This window comes from Chinchilla lanigera, unplaced genomic scaffold, assembly GCF_000276665.1.
Source record: "Chinchilla lanigera isolate Chin_1 unplaced genomic scaffold, ChiLan1.0 scaffold00042, whole genome shotgun sequence".
Taxonomy (NCBI): Eukaryota; Metazoa; Chordata; class Mammalia; order Rodentia; family Chinchillidae; genus Chinchilla; species Chinchilla lanigera.
The window spans coordinates 1065858-1079167 of NW_004955443.1; the positions used below are offsets into that span (position 1 = coordinate 1065858).

General features: G+C 37.5%; 1 protein-coding gene across 2 annotated transcripts in view; it reads right to left on the reverse strand.

Moving 5' to 3' along the window:
• Atp10d (ATPase, class V, type 10D) overlaps positions 1–6940 on the reverse strand; it is a 99831-nt gene extending 92891 nt beyond the window's left edge. For both annotated transcript variants that reach the window (XM_013518093.1, XM_005391891.2), the window contains exon 1: positions 6651–6940. The gene's annotated coding sequence lies outside the window, so the exon portion shown is untranslated. The remainder of the gene's footprint in view (positions 1–6650) is intronic.
• Positions 6941–13310: the final 6370 nt, after the last annotated feature.

Consider the following 13310-nt stretch of genomic DNA (forward strand, 5'->3'; position numbering starts at 1 on the left):
CAGAATCCATGGGAAAGCTTGTTAAAACACAGGCTCCCCGCTCCCAGCCAAGCACACAATCTGCCCAGTTTCTGATTCAATAGGTCTGCAGTAGGGCCTGAGAATCTGCACTTCTAACAAGCTCAAGTGATACTGATTTTGCTAGTCAGGGGACCATACATTGAAAACCATTAACCTACGAAATTCAAATCTACTCTATAAAGTCTTATGTTCAATTTATAAATGTAGTTTCTCCATGAATTTCTCATCATTCACCATTATTTATGCAGCTAATTATTTTTATCCATATGTGTATTATAGTTTAAATAATCAGTGAAACTACTTTCCATATATACAATAAATAACCATAGAAAAATTTTATTTTATTTTTTTTGGTTTTTTTCAGGTACTGGGGATCAAACTCACGACCCTGTGCTTGCCAGGCAGGTGCTGTGCTGCTGAGCTAAATCCCCAGCCCCCAATAGAAAAATTTTAAAAGCAAAAATAACATGCTTAAGGAATGACATGAAAAAAAGGAATAATAAATAGGGAAGCGAAGCGATTTGGTGCTAAACAAAAAGATTTAGTCAGTGAAAGATTGTACTACTAAACTAAAAGATTACATTAATAGATTAATAAATGTTTTCTAAAGTTCTCTCATATATTATTAACCTGAGCTACAAATGCAAATCAGCTACATGAAGACTAAAATTGTGAAGTATGTGTTTGCTTTAAGATATACGGCATTACTGTATGTATGAAATTACTGTAAAATGGAATCTACTGGAGGACCACATTGAAGTCCTTAATTGTTAAAATGAAGAATCTATATTTAATCTGAAAGAGTACAGAATCATTGAAGATGTTTAAGAAGAGTGATACGAGGTGGATACTCAAAGGATTTCCTTGAAAACAGTGCGAAAGACACATTGGAATGGGCGGAGGGAGGGAGACTCACCTGGAAAAACTGAGTAATGTGCTTTGGAGCATAGTTTACCAATAACCTAACAAGGGATGGGAGTCACATGAGACATCCAAAAGTATCTCTGAGTATACTCCAGTGACAATGGCAGAACCACAGGCCAGCAAGAGCAAGACCATAACTCAACTCATTCTCACATTCCTCACATGCCCCTACACCTTTCATCCAGGCTCCAATCCTGTCCCCTTCCTCTGAAAATACTACATCCCTAAAACTATATATCACATCCACATATTCCTCTCATCGACCTTTTTCCTCGGACCATGTCCCAAATGAAGTCCTAGGATTTCCCTTCTAATCCAAATGTTCTCATCAACAAATGCAATTCAGAAACAATGACACTTGACATAAAATTATATATAATAAAGACAAGTGGAAGGAAATAAGAGGAAAGGGGAGAGATATGAGGACAGCAATAGAGGAGAAGGATATGGATCAAATATATTATACACGCTAGGCATGGTGGCACACGCCTGTAATCCCAGCACTCGGAAGGCTGAGGTAGGAGGATAGTCAAGAGTTCGAGACCAGCCTGGGCCACAAAGTGAGCTCAAGTCTGGCCTGAACTGCATAGCGAGACCCTGTCTCAAAAAGACAAAAAAAAAAAGAGCAAGTAAATAAAGTATACACATTGAGTCCCTCCCCCCCAAATGTCAAACTAGAAGGGAGGGGAAGGGAAGGAGGGTGATGACAGGGATATAAAATGATTAACGTATGTTATGTGCAGGTGCCAGTCTGCAAAAATGAAACCCATCCATCTGTATAGCCAAGAAAAATGAATGAGAAAGAAAGAAAGAAAGGAAATGAGGAGACTATAGGAACTCTGTGAAAGGGGAAAGGCAGATAATACCATCTATGGGCTCTTTATTCCAGGACAAATTGTTTTATTAGGAAAGTGACATTTTTCCCCTAATAATTAAAATAATATGTGACAGGCTTGGAATTGGGACCACCATACTCCCTCACATGAAACATGGCAACTTGGGAGAAGAAAGCCAGGCTGGGATTCCAAGTAAGAATTACTTTCAAAGTTCCTTTACCCCACTGAAACCATTTCACTTTCAGTTCTTGGTTTAGGGATCTTAAAAGTGCAATGCCTCATCTTCAGGCGTTTCTCTATCTGGACAATGTAAAAATGCTGATTTCTCAACTGGGAGATATCACAGGGTAAGTGGAATATGTGTGATCAAAAACAATGTCTAGAAAAAAAGTTTTAAGTAAAGAAGAAAGGATATTTTACTGAATATTTTAACTACATCTTACATATTTTGTAGTCTATTTAAAGCAAATTAGAGGGGCTGGGGATTTAGCTCAGCGGCAAAAAAGCGCCTGCCTGGCAAGCGCAACGTCGTGAGTTCGGTTCCCGGTACCGGAGAAAAAAAAAAAAAAAAAAATAAAGCAAATTAGAAAGTTGTGAAGTCATAAGTAATTATGAATACTGTAAATTGAAGAGTTTCACAATGTTAGGGACAGTTCACAATGTATTTCCACTTCACATCAAGAAGAAAAATTTTTAACTTATCCTACATTATAGTGTTGAATTTCGTTTTTTTGCTAATGAATGCAGTTCCAGTCATCTTCCTTATTCAAAACTCCTTCACTCAAATAAGTAAATTTATTTAGCATTTAGTTAAGATCTATCAGCATCAGATCCTAGTGGATGTGATCAACAGGAACTGAAGAGGAAGTATAGTATAAGTCAGTCCAACGTGACTTAGTTCAGAGAACTAGGAACAGACAGGAGAATGCAAGTAGGATTAAATTCTGCCTCATGGTTTCCTTACTAATCCTAATGTTCTCACCAGGAAACACCTCAGAGACTATAATACTGCACGGGAAATTATAAATCACAAGTGAGTGCGGCCCCTTGCGAGAGAAGGGAGAGCTAATACAGTCTCTGGGCTCTTTGTTCTAGGTAGGACAAGTTGTTCTGTTAGGAAAGCAATTTTTTCCTTGACAACTAATGTAAATTCACTGAACATGTTTAAAAATGGATTAATATCATGAGAAAAAATAGATATCTACAATCTTCTACCTACACATAAATACTATTAAATTTTGGCTTGTTCTTCATTAATAAACTGGTTTTGTGCTTAGGTCAGTTTTTTTCAAAACTAGGATATCATGTTGTAACTTGGTTTGTTTTCTTCATTCTAATATCAGAAATATTTTTCCATCATTGAATAGTCTTCCCAATATCTTCACACATTTTGATTTCTTTCCATGTTTGTTGACATAATATGTGTAATATGGTAACTCAGTGCTATGCTGAAATGCTTTGATGATAGGGAGAGTTAGCATATATACTCCCAACCTTGGGCAATCCACTTTATTTTCACTTGTGAATTACACAATTATATCTATTTATCATTGAGAAACATTTTTGTAGGGGTGTTTATAAGTCTCTTAGTCCATTTGGATTGCTAAACAAATTATACTACAAACTAGTTGGCTTAAAAAAAAAAAAAACAAACAAACTCATTCCTTACAGTTTGATTCTACATATAGAGTTGAATTGTTTCTTTTACTAACATGTGCTGTTGCAATCATCTTCCTTATTCAAAAATCCTTAAATCAAATAAGACGGAAGACCCAAAATGCCACCAAAGGTGTTGTCTGATGAGGGCTTGGTTTTTGGTATGCTCTTGGAACTTTTCGACTATACTCTCTCGATGGTGGAAGGAGTAAGGCATCCCTCTGTGCCTCTTAAATAAAGGCACTAATACCTCGCCCATGTGACTTCATCACCATCCAAAGTCCCAACCTTTCAATACCATTACATTGGTGATGAGAAATCAATAAATGAACTTAGAAGTTGGGGCAGGGAGATATAAAACATTCCAACATAGTAATATTATATCACTGCTTTTAGTGCTATCTTTTGAAAAAGGCATAGTAGAATATAAAAATATAGAGCCTAGCATTTGTCTTTTTATTTCGCTTAATGGTATTTCTTGGATTTTTTTTTTCTAGTGCTGGGGATTAAACCCAGGACTTCCTGCATGCTAGGTAAGCACTCTACCACTGGGCTACACAGCCGCAACCCATTCTTGGTGATATTTTTGAAAATGGCATTTTTCTGACCATAAAAGTAACAACTGCTAAAGAAGACTTGTAAATATCAGGAAATTTTTTAAAAAGAAAATCAAATCTATAATTGTACCACCCAGAAATATGTGTATATATGTGTATGTATATTTTGTTACATGCTATATTAATGTGTATACTCACTGATGCAGAAAGAATTTAGGTGCAAACAGAAAAGATCTTGTTCAATGTTCCGTGTTTTAATTTAGAACAATGCTTGATACATAAGGCTTAGTAGATACTGAATAAATGATTCATATTTATTTCAAAATTATATTTTACACATTCAACATAACATAGTATTAAATCTTGCTTTTTTCACTCAATAATTGCAGACATGTTTCCTAATAACAATTTTTTCAAAACTATGTGGAATTTGTTTGTATTTATAGACAGGTAAAACATTAATTTAGATATTTTTGTTACTGGACAGTTTGCAATTTCTTCCTATTATAGGTAACACTACAATGAATATATTTGTAAGTCTTTAGAAGGAAATTACATAATTTCCTTAGGATACATCTCTAGACCTAGGTTACTGGTGCAATACTACACATTATAATATTTTGGCCTATATAGTTGTATTAATATACCTGTCACTGAACTCCTTGAATGTAGATTCCATTAAGGCACAATTTTTCTACAAAATTAGTATCACTAGTACTTCTATGGCTGATATTTTTAAAACATGAACTAATTATCTGAAAGTTGTTCATCTACTATAACTACTAACTAGATATGCTGATAGCATCTAGCAAATATATGATTCCTCATGCTAATAAATTCTATTTTTCTTAAATACTGACAATCTGTTAAATTTATCTTCATTAATTAGTTTTGCTTTGAGAGTTCCCAAATGGTTTTGCTTGCTGTATTTTTTGGTTTGTTTGTTTGTTTGGTTTTTTTTTTTTTGGTTTTGAGGCAGGGTCTCTTGTGTGTAGTTCAGGTTGGCCGTGAACTCACTGTGTAGCCCAGGCTGGCCTTGAACTCACAGCAATCTTCCTGCTTCAGCCTCCTGAATACTGGGATTACAGGCATGTGCCACCATGCCTGGCAGGACTACAAGTATTTTCTTATTTTCTTTCTGAAAATGAAGACATGTTTTATTGGATTTGGTCTTTCTCCATCTTTCGTGACTCAGTCTTACAAGTATATTCTTAAAAAATTTCTTCGTTAAAAAAAGATTTGACCAACTCAAACAATAAAAACATGGAATGCTTGATTATGTGGATTTTAACTTTTAAAATTGATTCTAAAATGGAGATTTGTCTAACAAATGAGCCATTTCTGTTCAATTATTTATAATAAAATCCTGAGCATTTTACTAACAATATCAAAATAAGTAATATCCTATTCGATTTTTTTCCTAAGTAGGAAAGTATTCATTTTTCTTATACCAAGGCCAGACATTCCCCCACATCCTGTTTTAGACTGCTTAAATTCTCCATTTTTTCATACACTTTCACAAATTTTAACAGTTATACTGTTGTTTTTAAACACCGTAAAATTGGTTGAATGTTGCTAATTTATTTTTCACTACAGACAGAGCTCATTTTGATAAAAGAAAAGAAACTATTGCAAGTGAAATATGCTTTCAATGAGAATAAGAAACACACCTGAAAAAACGCTTACTATGATGGTACTTTTCACGGAAATGTGCCCTAGCCGGATTTAAACGTGGATACAGTATCATGGTGGATAAGGAGCCCCTAACCTTTTGGTGCATCTTTCAAGTTTGCTCAGTCAGAGGTTTGCTGGGAGCATATGGCATTGCTTCCTCTTTGTAATGACCTTTCTTAAAAAGAAGGAAGAAGCCTTGGTCTTGAGATGCCATTCTAAATACCTGTGCTGGCATGTCCTGATGAATTAGAATAGTTTAAATGTTGTTTCTAAAAGCATTGTCCCAAATCACCCATAAGACTCTAGAAGGAGGAACTTACTCCTCAAAGTGCATATATTTTCCCTGTTGCACGTGGTAAAATACAACTCCATGTTTCTTAATCTAAAAGGAACTAAGTTTAGCAACTAAGTTTCTCAAAGTTAGTGTTCACTGGGAAGAATGCGGATTGTTTGGTTTGGTTTGGTGGTGCTCCTTTCAAAACTATTTCTGAGCACCTTCCAGTACAAACGCTTTTTTCTTCCTGAGGCATGAACTCGTGGTGCATTTGCTGGGCTAAATTGCCAACACTTTTCCACTTCATCATCTTTGTAGGGGCAGACAGACAAAACTGCTTTAAACTACTGGATTTCACAACGAAATGACAGAGGTGGATGCCTGTGCGCGTGCGACCGTGTGCATGATTTAAAAACCAGCTTTCAGAGTAGATAAAACAATTTCCTTGTAGAAATTAAATAACTGAAAATGGTGTAATCAGTTCTCCATTTTAAAGTGCAGCAGCAGCCCAGAACTCTAGTTTTGAGTCATGTCATCAAATCTAAAAAGGATTGGATGGGGAGGGGAGGAGGGAGGGAGCGAGGGAGTGAAGGAGAGGGGAGGGGAGGAGGGGCAGAGAGAGAGAGAGAGAGTGAGAGAGAGAGAGAGAGAGAGAAAGAGAGGGAGCGCTAGTAGTGAAGTGAGAAAGGCTCGCCGGTTTGTTCTTACCAGTTCCTCCCCACGAACACATCACACCATGACGATCCCGAGTCCCAAGGTGCAAGAAAACAACCAAAAACAAATCCAAAGATGATGGTGGAGGCGAGTTATGCCTCCAAGCCAGCCATCTGTCTTTGAGATGAAAAGAAAACAAAAGCAAAAAGCACACAAAAACATAAAATAAAATAAGCAGTTCCCAGACGGCTTCGAAACTCAGCGCCACAGCTGGCGCCCGAGCCTCTGACCTATTTCCCCCCGGCCCGCCTCGCCTGGGTCGCGGGCAGCCTGGGCTTCGCGGCGCCCCGCCTCCCGTGACGTCAGGGGCGGAGCCTCCCTGCTCCAGCGGAGGACCACATCCAGGTCCGCCGCCCAGCGGGAGCGGCTGCCCGGTGATTCGAGGTCCCACCTCTTGCTTTCCCTGTGCAATACAGCTTGCCTGCGGTTGAGAGTTTCGCTGTTCTTGTTTTTCTACAATTGTGTGGAGCAATTCACTCATTTTTCCTAGACTTAAAACGCTGGACGATGATTGTTTGGAAGGTAAAAAGATCAAATCTAAAAACGTAATGTTTTAGTCGTATAGCTAGAAAAGAAACTCAGAAAAAGAACACAGTTATGATTTCTTTCCCCTCACTCCTTGCCCTACTGCTCCTTTAACTCAGGACGATGTGACTTTGTCATACACCTGCTAAGGTCTGTTTGCTTAAAACTCACATTTTTTAAAAAAATTATTGTCGAAATAAATTTCAGCAACCTATCTGATCTCTACAAACTTCTGACCAGGGAAAGTTTTAAGAAAGAGAAAGACCATTTAAAGAAGACAACTTTCAGGACAATTCAGAACAAAACCTTATAATCACTCGATGCCATTGTATCCACGGAAGCAAATGTGGGAAGCGGGGAAGAAGCTCCACAACTATCCTATTTCGTGTCCCTACTCTCCGTTCTCTCAAATGTAAAGCCAGAGTGAAGAAAACGAAACGATCATGCAAATATTAATTGCTGTATTAGTGAAGCTGTCACAAGGACACACAAAGAGCTGGTTAAGAGGCTTGAAAAGTCTTGTCAGCCCAAGAGAGGCCAAACAAGTTTTTGCACGCTCTGAGAAGCTGCCTCTGCCAGATGAGAAGGAACAAGGTTGGGTGTGGTTTCCTGTGATGCCTGGTTACAGGTAAGGACAAATTCTTAGAGCTTAGTCAACTCGGGAATAACCCTAGCCTTAATACTGTCACTTACAGAGCTTCTGAAACCCCCGGCTCTAGTACCACTTTTTATACAGGCGTGTGACTGCTTGTAACATAATACAAGATGAAACAAATTTATGTCTCCTAGTCAGTCTTTTGAAGACACTTAAACTTTTGATGGGAATCCCTGGGTTTCCTGAATCAGCACAGTTGTAACTCTGCTGCAGGGCCATTCTGGGAGGACCCATACCAGGACAATCTAGACCTGTGGCTGGCTGGCATTTGCAGCCTGTTTGGGTTGCTTCAATCGGTGGTTCTACCTAGCTACATGGCAGGTAAAGCCCTACCAATAAAACTCGAATCTCTGAGGCAGGGCTCTGGCAATTTCTGGTTTTTTTTTGTAAATCACCTCATGATTCTAATCTACATCAAGGGGTGAGAGTCACTGGCTAATACTTAAACTGTTTTAGAGGAAAATGCACATATACAGATATTTTTAATTTTTTAAATGCAGTAGTTGACTAATATGAAACAGTATGTAATATAAATTATTATGTTCTATTTATGTTTGCATATTTAATATAGAAAATATGTAACAAAATACACATCAAAATTATTCATCCAGAGGGCAAGGAGTAGATGTATGAAACAAAATTAGCTTTCTGTGTCTGTATCACATGAATTTAAATACATTTAATCAAAAATTCAAAATTTAAACTTAGAAATGCCATAATGGTCATTGGAAATGATCACTTCAAAAATGGGTTTGCTTTTTCCAAATGATCTTCTAATTCCAGCTTTTCTCCTGAGTTATATATATTTTGTAAAACAAACCCACAGAATTCTTAATTTGATACATCAGCTACTTAACTCTATGAATTCAAATAATCATTTCTAAAGTTAAGACATGTTCACTTTCCTATTCTTTTTATTTTATAAAAAATACAAGTTTTCATAATCAAAATAATAGTAGTTATTATACTGTGTATCATCTTCAAAGTTGTTGCTTACTATAAGATGTAAACCAAAAAGATTATGAAAAAGAAACATAATGACACAAACTTCTTTTCAACAGATAAATTATTCATATAAATGAAACAAATTAGCGTACATATTGAAATATTTGTTCAGAAATGTATCCAGTTTTTATATACTTATAAACTTCTTTAAAATTATTTTCAAAGTATATGATATAGATGTAAGAAAATTTCATCTTTTTCAGCTGGAAAATTATTTGAATCCTTAATACTAATAGCTTCATAACTAATTACTAATGGGAAATAAGTGCCTGGGTTTGATCTACTTATTAGCAGGGTGTGACTCAAGCTCTGTAAAGTTTTAGATGTATGATCGCTATGCTTCATAGCTAAGATGGACACAATAATATGTACCTTAGTGTTATTAAAACAGAAAGATGAAGCACTTATCACTGTATAGAACATGCGATGGGCACTTTAAAAGCAACAGTCATGGACTTACTGCCTTATATTTTCTCCTCTCTTAAACATACTCAAGTAGTAGTATGGCAGAACAGTTTAAGAATTATTAGAAATTATTAGAATTATTATAAAATATATTTATAAAGTCATAAATGCAGTTTTTCCTATCACCAATGATACTTCTTATCTAGTTAAAGATGAAAGTGACATATTTTTATTCTTTTAGCCCATTGTTTTAATATATGACATGTAAAGTAACATATAACATGGACCTTTTTGTTTGCTTCAGAATATTTTATATGTATCAGTGGCTATATGTAAAAGCTGATTTTCTTCATGATTATAATCAACCACTACTTTGTATTTTTTTTTAAATAGGGTATCACCATATCCTTCAAGCTGGTTTTAAGCTCACTAGGTAGCACAGGCTGGCATGGAGATTGCAATGGTCCTCCTGCCCTCAGCTACCAAGTGCTGAGATTACAGACATGTGCCACCATGTCCAGCTTCCCCATACTTACTAGCAGGGTGTGACTCAAGCACAAATTAGGACATTTCCCATGATCAGTTTTCTGACTAATTTTTGGAAAGAAACAAAAAAGAGAGATCAATGCCTCTGGCAATTAAATTAGTTACTTGTAGGTGAGGCCTGATTTTAACATGATCATAGTATTCTTCCTCTTTTTTATTTTTCGTGGTATTTGCTGAGTGCTGGCGAACATTTCTACGGTAGGCAGGGTCCTAAGCAGTTTACATCTATTTAATCTCCTACTCAGCTGTATGAGATATTCTTTTAAAGCTGAGAAATACAAAGCACAAAGAGCTAGAGCAACCTGACTAAGAGGGCAAGATAATGAAACCAAGCCTTAAAATGGCAACATCCCTCTTCTTAGAAACTGTTCAGGATGTTTTGCAGGATGTGGGTGCAGAACAATAGATCTTAACCCAAAGTGACTATGAAAGCCTGGCAGAAAACCTCCCAGAGAGTGGAACCTGAGAAAGGAAAGTAAGGTCTTGTGGAGAGACCGGAATTATCTACCTGCACTTTCCCCTGGACCAGCGTGCTGATGTGAGCCAGTTATAACCAACCAACACTTTCTTTTCCCTGACCTCTGGCTGCTATATTTCCTCTGCTCCAAACAATCCAGGAGACAGATTTTAGGTCTCTTCCTGTCTCCGTATAGATTGTCCTTCAATAAAATTTTATTTTTGCAACTGTCTGGTATCATAATATTGACTTTTATGTTTGTCTGGCCATGAGCCATTGCTCAGCATCAAGAGGAGATGAAGGACCAGGGATATAGCTCAGCGGCACAGCGCCTGCCTGGCAAGCGTGAAGTTGTGAGTTCAATTCCCAGTAATACCCCCCCCCAAAAAACAAAACAAAACAAAAGGAGATGAAAGCACTGGCCAGAGAACACACCACCTTGGCCCTAGGGTTCCACTGTGTGGTACTGAGCACAGCTTTTAATGAATAGAAAAGTGAGCAACAGGTGAATTTTGCGGGGAGAAGGTAAAACCATGCTGTGCCTGCAGCTGTCTTGGTGAGTGCAGAAATTCTATATTTTCGGAAACAACCAGAATATATACATTATTACTAGTTGTAACAGATTGTAATTTTATGAGTGTCAATTTAAAAAATAAGAAATTATATTTCTTTCTCTATCACCTGAGTCCCTTTCTTTGATAGCAACCAGTTTAGATTTTAACCTTGTGAAAATCCTTGAAAGGCAATGATTACACAGAATATCAAGAAGGGAAGTTCCACATTGGCAGAGCTCCCAGCCCGCTCCAAAGTTTCAGATAAGCCTGTCAATTTTTTCTTAATCTTGTTAGTAATGTGAAGAAAAACACTGTCAATAGGACAATAACAGATTTCCTTATATGGAACATTGGCCCTTTTATCTTAGGAAAGATAATCCATCAGTCTCTTGCCTAAGCAAAGATAAGTCCCAGAGCTTTGGTTTGACCAAGTGTAGGTAGAACAAAGAAGTATGCGTCTTACTGAGTGATATGTATTTCCATACTGGCCAGAGAAAGAAGACTCTGGAAGGTGAGAGGAAGGCAGATAGTTCAACTAGGATAGAAAAAGGGATGCCTCTACAGAAGAGAACGCAACCTTGAGCTACAGAGGAAGATTAATGGAAAAAACTCTTGGACTGGTATTGCGAAGTCATTTCCGGAAAGTGATGTCTTATGTCCACTTTTAAACTGATTCCTCTTCTATGTACTGTATTCTTCACAGGTCAGAGGCCAGTCTTATAGCTCTTGTGACAGCTGCATGGGACCTGGAGTCTCTGGGGCCCATCAAGGGCAAATGCCCCACTGAGCAGCTAACGAAGGAGAGCCTACGTTGCAGGTTCCCATACAGCACAGCAGTGGTAGTCCTGGGGAATGTTTGGCAGGACAGGTGAGAACGCTGGGCCAGTTCCAAGACTCACCCCAGTCCTCTGCTTTCATATATCCTGGATACCTCTCTCCCTTGACAGCTGGCATGGCCTTTCAGTGGAATCCAAACCAGCTGTAGCGCCTGCTCCTTAGCACATATGTTCTATAATTTAGGTAGGGCTTGACATGAAAAAAGCTGAACTGGATTCAAAATCCATTCACATTATTACAAGGAATTTCACTATTACTCAGTGAATTATTAGTTTGGAACCATATGCAGCTACCCAAATTGAACCGGTTTTGACCTGCAGAAATGTTAAATTGATGAGATTGAACCAATAAAAAAAACTATTAGAGTCTTTAAGAATAATGTCAGCTGTTGGGGAGTGTGGTAAGGTTGTAATAATGATTTACATGTCTCTGTCAGTTGAGTGAACAGTTTCTTACCCATGGTAAGTACTATATCAAGAATTTGAAGAGATTGCAGTACATTCAGCTCCAAAGAGACAGCGCCAGGGCCAGTGAGAACCAGACGGGCACTGGGCAACTCTGAGACTCACTGAGAAAAACAACTAAACATGGGCAAAGGAGATCCTAAGAAGCCGAGAGACAAAATGTCATTATGCACATTCTTTGTGCAAACTTGTTGAGAGAAACACAAGAAGCAGCACCCGGATGCTTCCCTTATCTTCTCAGAGTTTTCTAAGACATGCTCAGGTGGAAGACCATGTCTGCTAAAGAGAAAGGACAATTTGAAGACACAGCAAAGGACGACAAGCCCCGTTATGAAAGAGAGATGGAAACCTATGTCCCACCTAATTAAGAGACAAAAAAGAAGTTCAAAGATCCCAGTGTGCCCAAAATGCCTCCTTTGGTCTTCTTGTCTTCTGAGTATCACCCAGAAGTCAAAGGAGGGCATCCTGTCTTTCCTTTGGTGATGGCGCAAGAAACCCGGAGAGACGTGGATGACACTGAGCAGATGACAAGCACCCTTGAGAAGAAGACTGCCAAGCTGAAGGAAAAGTATGAAAAAGGACATCACTGCCTGCGGAACCAAAGGAAAACCAAGGAACTGAAGGAAATCAAGGCTGAAAAAAAAAAAAAAAAGAAGGAAGAGGAAGAAGTGAGGAAGAAGAAGAGGATGAAGATAAAGAAGATGATGAATAAGGTGGTTCTAGCACAGTTTTTTTTGTCTATACACGACTCCTTTTAAAGAAAAAAATTGAAATGTAAGATTAATTTTTAAACCATACAATGTATTTTTTTGTATAGTAAATGCACTACTGAATGTGTCTTTGGATAGCAATGTCCTGGTGGTATTTTTATACCAATCTTGCTGGCACAGTGCAGGGGTTGTAAATCAGCCTAGAAATTAAAAGCAGGCTCTTCTTGATGCATAGCGCAAATTAGTTATATATGAGGATGGTAGTTTTTCATCTTCAGTTGTCTCTGATGCAGCTTATACGAGATAATTGTTGTTCTGTTAAGTGAATACTGCTCTGTAATTGCAAAAAAATTGTTGTAGCTATTTTGTTGATATTCTGAATGCTTCTAAGTAAATACAATTTTTACTAGAAAAAAATTTTAAGAAATCATTATTAAGCATTTATTCAAAATTGCATACAGGCATTTCACATAAATCTCACAATGCTCAAAGAGAG